The following is a 15,585-nucleotide window of genomic DNA, read 5'->3' as shown; positions in this document are numbered from 1 at the left end:
ATTAGATCCAAGCCTGTTCTTTTGATATCACCTGCTTTATGTGACCAGGAGGACCAGAAGCTCCATGTAGTTAATGCCTTAATTGAATCTCTTCTCCTAGGAAAAGCACTTACAGGGGTGACAGAGAAGGACAGAAATATCAGATTCACAAATCTTTTGAGTTTGACAGGCAACATATTTTCTATTATTGAGCTGGAGTAAGTATTTTATCTTTAAATCCCATGGAAGCCACCTAAAATGAAATATACCCTTGAGAAATATGTTATCTTCTCTTCTAATTGAAACCCATAATTCACAATTGCTAGAAATTCTGAGAACTATGGCCCTATCTACACTGCCATATAAAATCCTGTTTATTATTAAACTTTATTATTATTATTAAACTTTATTTGTACCCCGCTAGCATCTCCCGAAGGACTCGATGCAGCTTACAAAGGCCAAGGCCTCAACACACAATATAACAATACAAAACAAAAGGCAAATTAAAAACAATTGAAACAGTATAAACAAGTAATAAACAATATGCTAAAACACAATAAAACTGGGCCGGTTATCTTCTTAGAGCTGGATTATATGGCAGTGTAGATCCAGGCCCTACTTTACTGCCATATAATCCAGATTATAAAAGCAGATAGTCCACGTTATCTGCTTTGAACTGGATTATATGAGTCCATGCTGCCATATAATCCAGTTCAAATCAGATAATCTGGATTATCTGCTTTGATAATCTAGATTATATCACAGTATACATCCAGCCTAATTTAAAAGGAACAGTGATGCAGAAGTAAATTATAAATCACAGGTGATCATCATGACAAGCCTCACTGGCTTTTGGTTAAAGTCTTACTTTGTTCAGGAAGTAAGCTCACTTGAGGTGATAAAGCTTTATTTAAGACTAGCTTGGGGATCCGGCGGTGCCCGGGTCATTTGAGAATGGTATTTGTCTTTGAATGTCATCCATTTTGTTTGGAGTGGGTGAACTACAATTCCCAGAATCGTGGCTCAATCTTCCCCAAACCCTGCCAGTATGAAAAGTTGGCCATTTTGGGGCCTGTGTAGCAAGTGTGGTCCAGATCATGATCGTTGGCTGATCATCGCCTGGGTGCAGTACTGTCTGGATGGGGGTGAATGACTACAACTCCCAGAGTTCCGGGACAATTGCCGCAAAACATCTGTCAGTATCCACAGGAGGCAATGTTCAGTTTGTGAACTACAACTCCCTGAGCCAAAGGACAATTACCCCAAAGTTTGGTCTAGATCCGTCATTGGCTGGGTTCAGTAGTCTTTGGATGCAGGTGAACTACAACTCCCAAAATAAAGGCACATTGTCAAAAATACCTGCAGTATGTTAAGTTGGTCATGAGGATTTTTCTGTGCGAAGTGTGGTCCTGGTCCATTGTCGGTGGGGGGTCACTGTTTCTCTGGATGCAGGTGAATTATAAGTCCCTTTTCCCCAAACTTGTCCAATATGTTCTGCTGGTTATGGGGGTTCTATGTGCCAAGTTTGGTCCTGGTCCATTATGGGTGCAATGTTCATTCATTGCAGGTGAACTATAAATCCCAGTACCTACAACTGTCCAGGTCAATTGCCCTCCAAACCCCCCAGTATTGAAATGTGGGCGTATCAGGTATGCATGGCAAGTTTGGTCCAGACCTATCATTGTTTGGGTTTATAGTGTTCTGGGTGTAGGTGAAGTATAACTCCTTTAAATTCCCCAATAGGAGTCACAGTGCTCTGACTTGGTGCGGGCTGAACTACAACTTCCACTATGTGGGGTCAATCCCCCAAACTTCTCCAGTAAATGTAGCTGCAGCTGAGTTCTGCTCTGTTTGTTATGCAGACAGATTTGAAAGGGAAGGGAAGTAGGCGGGGTCATGCAAACTCCACAGAAATGGAGAACCCTGGGGTGCCTGCCTGTGGTGGAAGAAAAAACAAAATCTAGGATGAAATGGTCCCCAAATGAAAGCATTCCTTTGGTGGTGGGCCATAGTGCTTGGGGAGGACATTGGCAGGGTTTGGCCTACATGTTCATGGTGCTCGCTGTAACCGCAATGTCAGTGCAAAGAAGTGACTTGCTGGTTTCTCCGGAGTGAGAAGTACGTATAGCCTGTTTGTGGAGGCTGGAGGCTGTCTGTGTGAGTGGACACATACGGGTTTTCACTTTTATTATGGATTTAGATTAGATAACCAAGAAAAGTGAACTATGTCACTACTGTTGTCAGTACTGATGAGTATTACATGCATCATAAATGTATAGACAAAACACAATTCAAATAATAGATGGGCTTTCACCTCAATTGTTGAGGTACAGCATAGATTACATCTTTCCAGTCTTTCCCCCCCGTTAGCCTATTAATCAAAATATCTCTTAGTTCACTTCTGTACCAGCCTCCAAAAAGAAACAACCTTGAGACTGCTATACTTCGTATAGCAGACTCATGAATTTACCAACATAAATATAAGAATTCCTACTAATGAAAACTCTCCATACAAGGCTCTGCTTAATGAAGTGATATCAGCATGTTAAAAGCATAATGCCTCCCATCATCCAGTATACATGCATATAGCTTCTGAAACAAATTAACAGATGCACAAACACAACACAGTAATAGTCTTCATACAGTATAGTAATAGCATACCTCTAAAGAAAATGGCAAGATTTAATCTTAATATCCTGCCACTGGCACATACCAAGGAGAACCCAAAGACATAGGAAGCTATGTTACTCTTTACATATTTCAGAAGCAGGTCAAGTAACCATCTTAGGCCCCTTCTACACTGCCATATAAAATCCAGATGATCTGCTTTGAACATTTCAAAACAGATAATGTGGAATACCTGCTTTGATAATCTGGATTATATGGCAGTGTAGAAGGGGCCCTAGTCTATGGTAGCAAAAATGCTAGTTAACATGTTCTACATAAAATATGATTTTATGCTCTGAAATCCATGAAAACTAGAACTTAGGTTCACCAAGGCTATCTGTTGTTTTTTGTATATGTAGGTGTATATTCAGGCAGGCATATCAGCTTGGAATTTTCATTTAAAGATAACTACTTCCTCAAAGTCAACATACTAGTTTGAGAGGTCTTTCAGCTACTCAACTCAGCTTGTTGAAAACAAAGAGGTGGAGAGGAAGACCAGAAGACACAATTTTCCCTGTTAATGAGAATGTCTTTGGACTTCCCGGATTCAAACATACCACTGATAGGGTACTATCATGGGGGCAAAGCACACTGCACCTATGCTATCCCATTCCCCAAATCCTTGGCTGTCTCCTCATCCTGTAAAAAACGCAGTGGAAATCTAGTAAACATTCAAGACAATTTACAAGCTCAGCTCAGTGCAAATTTGCTCAAAAGTAAATTTCACAAAAGCACAAAAACTGCACAATTCCCTTCTCCCAAGAGTAATATCTATTGAACTCTACGAGATTCATTTCTGAGTAGGTGCACAGACCACTGAATATTTAGTGGGATGTGCACCATAATTACCTATAGATTTGCTCAGAAGTGAATTCCAAGTACACTACTTGCTTCCAACTAAGCAAATATGCAGACATAATATCAGTCATAATATCATTCACTATCCACAGTCCCATTGGGGAGATAGGATGAGATCTAAATAATAATAATAATAATAATAATAATAATAATAATAATAATAATAATAATAATAATAATTACAATTCATGACAGGTACACTTTCACTATAGAGATGTTTCAAGATTTTCTCACAAGCATAGTTTCTTTCTTATAGTCTTAACATTCAGAAAATAAGCAAGAAAAAGAACTATGTCTTCTTCATCAATTTCCAACTCCCTTTTTTACCTGTCTAGTTTTTTCTTTTTAGCTGCAGCTGTAGAGAGTTCACACTATCTCCAGCAAGAAAGTGCTACCCAGAACACCGCTTCTGCTTTTCCTCTCTTCTCTTGTTTTTATTGGTTTTGGTATGATGGCTGTTGACAGGGCAGAAGGGACGGGCTATAAGGCAGCAGATGATTCGTCTTGTCCTGCAAACAACATGCACAAAGATAGAGCCAAGGTCATAATTAGGACTGGCAATTGTGTAATCAATTAATAATGCGCTACAGGTCGATTACAATAATTTACGACAGACTTATTAGAACTATCATAAGGCTTAGTAGCCTCATCAAAGAAGCAGCAACTCACACTGCTCTGATTGTGCTTAAAGACTGCAGTATCTGCACAGGGATTTTATGAGGGCTTTGACATTGTCTCTACCCCTCTCAAATATCAGTTTTAAGATTATCAGATGGTTAGAATTTTGTTGGGAACTATGCTGCCATAACAATTTACTTTAGTAGGTCATTCTTCTCAGGGTTTATGAAGTGATTGTGCAGAATAGTTTTTTTTAAAAAAAAAATTATAGTTTCCTTACAGAGAGCTTTTAGCTTTGAGGGCCCACTTTGAAACAGGCAGTATAAAAACAGCTGGAGTCATTTTTCTCTCTTTTCCCTTTGTTGCCACTGCCGCTGTGGCATTTAACAGTATCCTCTCTCGCCTGAATTACTTAACCAGTGTGTTTGTCTGCTGCCACAGAATCCTGGGTATTGTTTTCTGGGTGTACTGTACTCAGTACTTGGCTGGGAAACCAACAGGAAATATTATGGGATCTCCAGGAAGATCAAGGAAAGAATTTCCACCTGAAAACCTGAAGTCTTTATTGCCTGCCTGCAATGAGCTACAAGAGCCAGTGGTGTTTGACTCAAGGCCCTTCCACACAGCTCTATATCCCAGAATATCAAGGCAGAAAATCCCACAATATCTGCTTAGAACTGAAATATATAGTAGTGTGGACTCAGATAACTCAATTTGAAGCAGATATTGTGCGATTTTCTACCTTGATATTCTGGGTTATAAGGCTGTGTGGAAAGGCCCACAGGCATCTTCTTCTATTCCTACAGAATGCCAAGGGGTAAAGGGGGCACGTTTACACTCTTTGAATCCTCTTCAGTAACCCCCACCCCCACAATCTGTAGCACTGGTAGCAAACACCCATTAGTTTATCTTAAAGGGATGGTGCTGCTGAGTTTGCATTATATGCCAAGTTGCAGATCTTTAGGACAGCGTTTTTTACATTCTCATCATTCATTTCTTCTATTATTTTACTGTGTTCTTACAGTCTTCCTAAAGGGATACAATACACATTCAATCAAGAATCACATAGGGTAAAGAAGGGAGGGAATGAAACCATGGAAAAGGACACAAAACAGATGAAGTCCACTCTCACCAGACAGCCTTCCCTAGTATAAGGAGAGGAATTTTTCTCTTGTTTACCTATTGTGAACCTCAACAACCAGACAGCAGGTCCACATTAAATCTTTCTTTCTTGCCCTCTCTTCTTGCCATTGTTTTCTGGCTGCTCTTAGCTCACTGCCATGTTTTCCTAATATTTTAGCCAGCATGTGGGAGGCAACTAAGCCAGCTTTCAAAATCAATATTCCTTCTTCTGATGTGGCACAGTCCAAGAAGTAAAAGTACATCACCTGACCCTATCTGATTTTGAAAGCTAAGCAAGTTGTGACCTGCTTAGTACTTAGCAGATAACAAGGTAATTCCAGGGATCTCCAGGCACAATCACAGAAGTGGAAGGGACTCTAAAGCATCTCCAGCAAGTATGTACAAGAGATGCAGAGACAAATTGATGTGAGTTCAGAGAAGGGTAAAGAGTATGATAAGTATGGAGAATAAAACACAGGAGATGTTCAAGGAGTTGAGCATGTTACGTTAGCTCCACTGGCTGCCAGTCTGCTACCGAGCACAAGTCCAAGTGCTGGCTTTAGCCTCTAAAGCCCTAAATCGTTTGGGCCTAACTTACCTGTCCAAACATATCTCCCTCTACAAACCATCATGGAGGTTAAGATATTCTGGGGAGGCCCTGCTCTTGGTCCCATCTCCTTCACAAGTGCTGTTGGTGGGGATGAGAGACAGGGCCTTCTCAGTGGTGGTTCCTTGGCTCTGGAACTCTCTCCCCAGTGAGATTAGATCAGTGCCCTCCCTCTTGGTTTTCAGAAAGAAAACAAAGACATGGATGTGGGACCAAGCTTTTGGCCAGTAAAGTAATGCAATGTAAGGAATAAATAGGAAATATGCGCAATTGACAACTGGAATGGCCCTGGTCTACGATTTTGGATCATGTGATTTTAATGTTGATAATAGGTGTTTTTAATTCTATGTCTTCATGTTTAAATGTTGTTATATCTTATGTTTAATAGTCTTATTGATTTTAATGCACAGTTATATGTTTTTGTTTAGTTTTTATGATTTGAATTTATATGTATGTTAAGCATTGAATATTGCCATTATTATGTTGTAAACTGCTTTGAGTCCCCCCCCCCCCCCCGGGGTGAGAAAAGAGGTATATAAATACAGTAAGTAAATAAATAAATAAATGTTCATCTTGATGGAGATGAGATTAAAGGGAGACATAACTGAATTCTTTAAATACCTCAAGGGCTCTCACAGAAAGGAGGGTGCAGAGGATAGAACTACATCAAATTGTCTCAAATGACAGGAGAGTAGATTTTGATTCAACACTAGAAGGGACTTCTTGATGGTGATAATGGTTTGACAAAGGAATCAACTGCCCCAAGGGGTGATGGGTCTTCTTCTCTGGGTATCTTCAAAAAAAGAAGCCAGACAGCTATTTCCTGGGGATGCTTTAGCTGAAGATCCTGAGTTGTGCAGGAGGTTGGACTCAATGGCCCAGGAGGTTCCTTCCAACTCTGATTCTATGAACAGAGAAAAGGTACGCACACACACATGAATTTCCCTCAACCAATTTTATATTTTACAGGTCCTTTACCCATACCTATGATTTAGACAAAGACATTCTTCTACTGCACATGTTCACTCAATTGATAGAATCCTGTTTTGGTATAAAATGTCCAATACTAATAAAGATAATCACCTAACGTTATTAACCAAGGACCTGTATTCCAACAGGAATACTAAAATAACAGTTGGCATTTCTGGCTCATTAACTCATCCTGTCTCAGCGAATAAAGGAATAAAGAAAGGATAACTGTTGGCATCATCACTCCTTAATTTATACCTGAACTACATAATCCCACTATTTCCTGGCTCATAATTTAGTCTGCCCTCAGTTGGATCAAAGCTGTTTTATTTTATATGCTGATAATATGGTTTAATTTCACTTACAGGTCTAAGAGGGCTGCTCTCTACGCTCAGCACCTTTTGTTCTTAAAGAACAACTGAACATTTAACTATACTAAAACAAAGGTGCTATTTTTTTGGAAAAAGACATCCTGTTCTCAGTGCTCATCAGGTTGAACAATGCTTGGAATTTAAGTACCTGGGCATTAATTTTACAGAAAGCCACTCCTAGAAGCCTCATATAGAAGCTAACTAGAGCAGTGGTTTTGAGATCTGTTGGAGCAATCTTTAGATTTTTTTTCCCACCAGGGTCACCTGGTTGTTCCAGCCCTGAAAGTATTTCAGTTCAGTCATTGCCCTTCCAGATAGGCCCTATGTCCCAGGATCTGATTCCAGATTTTCTACTTTAAACTGGATTATATACACTGTCAGATAATCTGGGCTAAACAGAAAACCTGTGATCAGATCCTGGAATATAGGGCCTGTATGAAAGGGCACTCAGACTCTCAAAAATGGAAACTCTTCAGAGTACATTTCTTGAGTTTTAAATTGCATTTTATGTGTGTGTGTGTGTGTGTGTGTGTATTAAACAAAATTTGAGATTAAAAAAATATTTTCTTGAGAAATTGCAAATACTTTCACCTGGTACTCTGCAGCCTTGGTTCGGGAAAAGGTCAGTTTACCTTCTATTAGATCTCATGTTTCATTTTATTTAACTACTGGAGAATTTTGAAAGACTTCTCAGCACTTTCCTCAAATCATGTTTTGAACAGTTATTAAACTGCAGTTTGGAGTTTAAGATATGAAAGGTTGCTTCAGTTGTATCCTATTCTGATTGATAATTGTTCTATTTTGAATTCTAAGGTATTGTGAATATGGTTTTTACCATGGTACATAACTGGACAGACAGGCCTTAATAGTTTCTCAAAATGTCAGGAATAATTTGACTATCAAGTGGCTTACCTGGCAAAACTAATATTCCCAAAATGTAGGCAAATGTTTACAGCACTTAGCTTTCAAGCCATGCCTACAGCTATGATTGATGGCAGATATCCCCATTCTTTTGGTCCTCTATTTGTGGAGCCCTAGAAATTAAGGATTTGTCCTGTTATCTCCTCTTCTGCTCATCATATCTTAATAATAAGCAAATTATTTGGGTTTATTCTATCTTATTTATGTTCCAATAAAGTTTCAGAAGACTTTTGATCTCCTGTCTGATAGTAATTCCATGGTAACTTGAAAGGTTTTTTTGCCCTGTCTGAAATGAAAAATTAGGCAAATTTATCACTGATGTTCCAACTGATTGCTCTGGGGATGCTCTTATAGTATTGTTTATATTTAATGTATGCATTGTATTGAATATTTTAACATGCATGTATTTTATGTAGTACTTTTAAACTGTTGCTTTTTTAAAAAAATGTATGTGAGTGACTTATGGTCTAACATTAATAAACTACAACTACTTATGACCATTATTAAATAAATATCTCTCATCACTCCACATTTTGACTTGCCATTACACTTCACATTCCCTTCACCCTTGCCTTGGAATAGATGTCTGTCCAGAGATTTCACTCCATGCATTGGATGAAAGAGACTAGTAAAATCAAGGCTTGTAGTTTACAAAAGTTTATGCCAGAAAACTTTTATCTCAGTTTCAAAAGTGTTTTTGGATTCTTTTGAATCTTTTTCTAATACATATGTTTAAGCAGCGATAAAGTGAAGATCGAAATTCTGGTGTTTAAGGAGTAGGTCAAGAGAAATAATTGGGCTGAAGTTCATTGGGGAAACAAAGGGGTTTGAGCCTTGTCGAAGGAAGCAAGGTGAAGGCCAGATCAAAACCCTACAGAAGAAAGTCTGAGACAAAGGTCTTCAGATGACAGAGTATGCCAGTAGCTCTCATGTTAGCTGGGCGGTAAATCAATTCTGGCCTTTTATTTCATCCTTTAAAGCAGTGGTTCTCAACCTGTGGGTCCCCAGATGTTTTGGCCTTCAACTCCCAGAAATTCTAACAGCTGGTAAATTGGCTGGGATTCTGGGAGCTGTAGGCCAAAACACCTGGGGACTCAGGTTGAGAATCACTGCTTTGAAGGAACCATCCGAGACACAGAACCCCACCTCGTGAAAGATTCAGCAGCTTGGACAGTTCCTTTAAAATTGTGGATTAAACCCCAGTTGGATTAACCACTATACAGACATTGGATCCGCCATATTCCACTGTAGCCTGAAAAGTCAGCCCAAAAGAGAAATTCAGGAGGAGGAGGTTCTCAGCATGAATGTTAATATTATTAAGAATGTTTCAAGGGAGGACAATGGTCAGCCAAACAGCAGGATCTGAAATGATGGCAGGCAGAAGAAGGAAGTGGGTGTATGGAGTGCAGATCAGCAATATCTATTTTCTTCATTCTGCTGCTTCTGTGTCTTTAAATTTCAATCTGTTTAAACTGCCCTTCCCATTGTTATCCTCGCGCACATCTATGGCAGGCATCCTCAGAGGTTGTGAGGTACTGTATATTGAAAAACTAAGCAAGGGAGAACCAGACATCCTGAGGAGTGAGGTTGAATGGGCCTTATGAAGCATTGCTAATAACAAGGCAGCAGGAGACGACAGGATCCCAGCTGAGTTGTTTAAAATCTTGGAAGGTGATGCTGTCAAGTTGATGCATGCCATATGCCAGCAAATATGGAAATTGGCCATCAGATTGGGAAAAAAAATCAATTTACATCCCCATACCAAAAAGAGAAATGCTAAAGAATGTTCAAACTTCCGTACAGTGGCACTTATTTCCCATGCCAGTAAGGTAATGCTCAAGATCCTGCAAGGCAGACTCCAGCAATACATGGAGCGAGAGTTGACAGATGTACAAGCTGGGTTCAGAAAAGGCAGAGGAACAAGAGACCAAATTGCCAATATCCGTTGGATAATGGAGGAAGTCAGGGAGTTTCAGAAAAACATCTACTTCTGCTTTATTGACTATTCTAAAGCCTTCGACTGTGTGGATCATAATAAACTATGGCATGTTCTTGGTGGTATGGGGATACTAAGTCACCTTGTCTGTCTCCTGAGAAATCTGTATAAAGACCAAGCAGCCACAGTAAGAACAGATCACGGAACAACAGACTGATTCAAGATTGGGAAAGGAGTACTGCAGGGCTGCATACTTTCACCCTACCTATTTAAATTGTACGCATCATGCGACGTGCAGGGCTTGAGGAATCCAAGGCCGGAGTTAAAATTGCTGGAAGCAACATTAACAACCTTAGGTATGCAGATGATACCACTCTGATAGCCGAAAGTGAGGAAGAGCTGAGGAGCCTTATCACCAAAGTGAAAGAAGAAAGTGCAAAAACTGGGTTGCAGTTAAACTTCAAGAAAACCAAGATCATGGCAACTACATCTATTGATAACTGGCAAATAGAAGGAGAAAATGTGGAGACAGTGACAGACTTTATATTTCTAGGCGCGAAGATCACTGCAGATGCAGACTGCAGCCAGGAAATCAGAAGACATTTACTTCTTGGGGAGGAGAGCAATGGCCAATCTTGATAAAATAGTGAAGAGCAGAGACATCACACTCGCAACGAAGGTCCGCATAGTCAAAGCAATGGTATTCCCCATAGCAACTTATGGTTGCGAGAGCTGGACCATAAGGAAGGCTGAACAAAGGAAGATAGACGCTTTTGAACTTTGGTGTTGGAGGAAAATCCTGAGAGTGCCTTGCACTACAAGAAGATCCAACCAGTCCATCATCCAGGAAATAATGCCTGGCTGCTCAATGGAGGGAAGGATATTAGAGGCAAAGTTGAAGTATTTTGGCCACATCATGAGAAGACAGGAAAGCTTGGAAAAGATCACGAAGCTGGGGAAAATGGAAGGAAAAAGGAAGAGAGGCCAACCAAAGGCGAGATGGATGGACGGTATCCTTGAAGTGACTGGCTTGACCTTGAAGGAACTGGGGGCGGAGACGGCCGACAGGGAGCTATGGCGTGGACTGGTCCATGAGGTCACGAAGAGTCGGAAACGACTATGCGATTGAGCAGCAGCAAGCAAGGGAGGTTTGTATATCTCTGAAAGGTGCAGGGTGGGAGAAAGAACTCTTGTCTGTTGGGGGCCACTGTGAATGTTGTGATTAATCACCTTAATGGCTTTGCAAGCTTCATTCCTGCCTGGGGGAATCCTTTGTTCTGAGCTGTTAGCTGCCCGATTGATTCATTTCATGAATCAATCAGGGGCAGCTAACACCTCAGATTCATTTCTATAACTACACAGAGAAGCCATTGAAATCCACAAACATGTAGACAATTTCAACAGAAAGGAGGAAATCATGAAAATGAACAAAATCTGGCTACCAGTATTAAACTCTAAAATCAGAACAGTAAATAAAGAACAACACTCAGAAAACAGAGGAATTACAGGTATGAATCAAGCAGGGGCAGCTAACAGCTTAGAACAAAGGATTCCCCCAGGCAGGAATGAAGCTTGCAAGGCCATTAATGCTGATTAAGGTGATTAATCACATTTATACTGGCCTCCAACCCTGGATCTTTCTCCTACCCAGGACCTTTCAGAGATTTATAAACCTCCCTTGCTTAGTTTTCCAATATACCTCACAACCTCTGAGGATGCCTGCCATAGATGTGGGCGAAACATCAGGAGAGAATGCTTCTGGAACACGGTGATATAGCCCGGAAAATGCACAACAACCCAGAATTCAGAAAGACGGACAGAATTACACCCACAATTTAGAGAGATTGGGTGATTGCCATGAAATAGATGGGATGGGGTGACAGCAGCAGTTGCTTATACAGATACATAAACAGAGTAGTTGGTATTCACAGACATTTTAAATTATTCTGAATGACAAAAGTGAAAGCTGACTTTACAAAGAAATGTTGAAACCTTGAATTTTTTTTTTTCCTAATGTGAACTTTAGGAGACCAGGGTCCCAAATTTTCACTTAGCCATGGAAAACCATGAGATGATCTAGGGCAAGTCATATTTCTTTGACCACAGAAGAAGGCAATGGCAAATCTCTTCTAACCAAGAAAATCCTGTGATGTTCCTGCCTTCAACTGGAAATTACATAAAGGTTTACAATAACAAGCAGCCAGAAACTTTTGGAATATAATGTATTTGGAATATAATGTAAAATAACAGAAAACTTGTCCATATATTTTTAAAAAATGAGAATTACGTTAACAAAGATCACAACTCCAACCATTTTCCATCAAATTTGCCCTTTCTGAATTTCTGTATAGCTGTACTTTCACACCAGCACAATGTTCACCACTAATGAAAAATAATGTATTTCAGTTTTTTTCAAGTGGTTCGATTTACTTATGAAAAATGTAGTTTTCCACATTAAAAAACCCTGTTTTTGCTAATGTAGATGCAGCCTACCATTCTAAATCATAGTATATGCAAGTAAATCTACACACATTTATTTCTGCATACTAGTTTGCACAATTTCTTGGTGCTTTGCCTGGCCACACAGTGTGCACTTTCCAGAATTTCATTTAATCCTTCATTTCCTTTCTACATCTCTATGGTGCAATTGCCAACACAGCAGAATATTATAAGAGTAATATAATATTTGGGCATATATGTTTTGGTGGAGTTCAGTTTAGGCTTAAGTCCCAGCATGAGGTACATGCCCCGCAGGGAGGCAATTTGATTTTTAAAGGGGGCTATTCGAGAATGAGTTATAAACAGTGATTTTTTTTTGCATTTTTATGGTTCTATAAGTGTCATGGTTTATAAATAATTGTGACATACATATTCTTAATATTAAATTCAGAATGTACATGGTGGTCAGTTACTGACAATAGAGAGGCGGAAAGTCCGCTCATAGAGAGGAGTGGGGAGAGCATACAGTAAGCTAGAGAGTGCAGGAGCACTCTCTAGTTAACTCTACAACTACAAAAGTATACTAAACAAGCCATTAAATTGCTAACAAAAAGTTACAAAAGCCCTGGGAACATAATTTTAGTGAAGTTGGAGAACTGTAGCATTAACTATTATGGAATTGTGACCAAAATTTATGTGATATTTCATATACACTTGCCATTTGTATTTGGATTTCTATAGCAGTTATTATTAAAGAATGAGACCCACAAAGAAGTTTCATATACTTCTTCATTGATAAATCACGAATGTTCTGAGGTATCTTCATATTATTCATACTATTATTAACTATTTCTTAGTGATTTCTTCCTCAGTACTTCAACTGTCCTTTCATCCAAACAAAATTGGGAGCCACTGCACTAAATCCTAAAAGCTTTCCAAACTGTATGTTGTGACATATCAATATGTTGGTTTCAGAGTATAGATGTGTCATACAAATGTAGCAAGACACCCCTGAGTTTACGTGAAAGTAACAATAAATAATGTAATATATGGGTTACTGTGAGTTTTCCGGGTTGTATTGCCATGATCTAGAAGCATTCTCTCCTGACATTTCACCCACATCTATGGCAGGCATTCTCAGAGGTTGTGAAGTCTGTTGGAAATTAGGAAATGGGGTTTATATATATGTGGGAGAAAGAACGCTTGTCTATTGGAGGCAGGTGTGAATGTTGCAATGGCCACCTGGATTAGCACTGAATGGCCTTGCAGTGTCAAAGCCTGCCTGCTTCCTGCCTGGGGGAATCCTTTGTTGGGAGGTGTTAGCTGCCCCTGATTGTTTCATGTCTGGAATTCAAGCAAACCCGAATTCTTTTTCCCACCCTGGACATTCCACAGATATAGAATTCCCACTTGCTTATTTTCCAACAGATCTCACAACCTGTGAGTATGCCTGCCATAGATGTGGGCGAAACGTCAGAAAGCTTCTGGAACATGGCCATACATCCCGGAAAACTCACAGCAACCCAGTGATTCTGGCCATGAAAGCCTTTCACAACATGTGCGTGCATGTGTGTGTGTGTGTGTATATATATATATATAATATAGTTTCAATGAGATATGTTGTGTCTCCATACATTTTGTTATAACAATTTATGTAACAGTCTGTATTTCTTAAACAGGTTAGTTTCATCTTCGGTTTGCTAGTACAGTAGTCTCACTTATCCAACACTCGCTTATCCAACATTCTGGATTATCCAACACAGTTTTGTAGTCCATGTTTTCAATATATTGTGATATTTTGGTGCTAAATTCTTAAATACAGTAATTACTACATAGCATTACTGCGTATTGAACTACTTTTTCTGTCAAATTTGTTGTATAACATGATGTTTTGATGCTTAATTTGTATAATCATAACCCAATTTGATGTTTAATAGGCTTTTCCTTAATGCCTCCTTATTATCCAACATATTCGCTTATCCAACATTCTGCCGGCCCGTTTATGTTGGATAAGTGAGACTCTACTGTAAAACCAAATTACTGTGTTGCAAATTGCTGCATGTCTGAAAAGGGTGTCACCAACATAAAATGTCTGGAAAGCTCTGCCTTAAGTAATTTACCCCCAAATCACAGACTAGTTTTATAAATCCTTTTAACCTAGTAACAAATTATTTTATTTTTAAAATGATATGCCATTTAGTACAGATTGCAACAAACCTTTGGAAGTAATTGAGAATGAATCCCAATTGAGTATTTCAAAAGGCTAGGAATTATAGCAGCCCAACAATTTCTGATGGTCCTCATGTTTCCTACCCAGCACAGAGAACAAAGTGATAAAAAAGGAAGAAGAAAAGGGGGGAAGATATGCGACAGCTCCTTTATGCCTAGTTTTTATTTTCACAAGCGTTCCTCTGGGATATAAACCCACGCCTTTGGCTGCAATACAAGTAATAAATTATCTGGCTTATTATCACTCCGCCCTTCATCTAAATAAATAACAAAAAACTGCCCCGCAAAATAAAAATTACTGAAATATTTTGCCATCTTTCTTTCTTCTCTCCCCCTTGTTATGCTGCAAGAGCCTAACAGGGCTACTTCCTCGAAAATCAGGTTATGAATGAGACCCCAGGCAGCCCAATCCCACATAGTTCACTCTGAACATTCAGAGATTATGCCCAAGTTAAGAGAGTACCCAGGAAAGAAGTTTGAAATGCTATAAAAGGGTTCCTCGGCAGAGATAACCGGCTCCTTCGCCGTCGCCACTCCCACAGAGCCGCCTCTCAGCCTGGTTTCACCACGAAGCGCAGACTGCTCCAGTTTCACAGTCAGGCCAGAAAAGCATGCGCAGTAGGAAGGAGAGCACACCTTGAGGCAGCCCCACACGCATGCGCAGTAGGAAGACGAGCGTCTCTTAAAACGGCTCTACAGGCATGGACAGTAGGAAGAAGAACGTCCCTTGAGGCTGCACCAGAACGCATGCATAGTAGAAAGAAGAGCGTCTCTTGAGGCGGCTCTACACGCATGCACAGTGGGAAAAAGAGCGTCCCTTAAGGCGGCTCTACACGCATGCGCAGTAGGAAGAAGAGTGTCCCTGGAGG

The 15,585-nt window shown here is 39.8% G+C and overlaps 1 protein-coding gene across 4 annotated transcripts in view; it reads right to left on the bottom strand.

Moving 5' to 3' along the window:
- Nucleotides 1-15,564, bottom strand: part of faxdc2 (fatty acid hydroxylase domain containing 2) — a 40,465-nt gene extending 24,901 nt beyond the window's left edge. The window contains exons 1-3 of one of the 4 annotated variants that reach the window (XM_062970253.1): nt 15,353-15,564; nt 6,473-6,755; nt 3,832-4,013 (exon numbers count right to left, since the gene is read on the bottom strand). The gene's annotated coding sequence lies outside the window, so the exon portion shown is untranslated. The other 3 variants (XM_062970251.1, XM_062970252.1, XM_062970250.1) reach the window with 3 other exon arrangements.
- Nucleotides 15,565-15,585: the final 21 nt, after the last annotated feature.

This window comes from Anolis carolinensis, chromosome 2 (assembly GCF_035594765.1).
Source record: "Anolis carolinensis isolate JA03-04 chromosome 2, rAnoCar3.1.pri, whole genome shotgun sequence".
NCBI lineage: Eukaryota > Metazoa > Chordata > Lepidosauria > Squamata > Dactyloidae > Anolis > Anolis carolinensis.
Note: the sequence above shows the minus strand (reverse complement) of the source record. Positions and strands in the feature narration are given on the sequence as shown.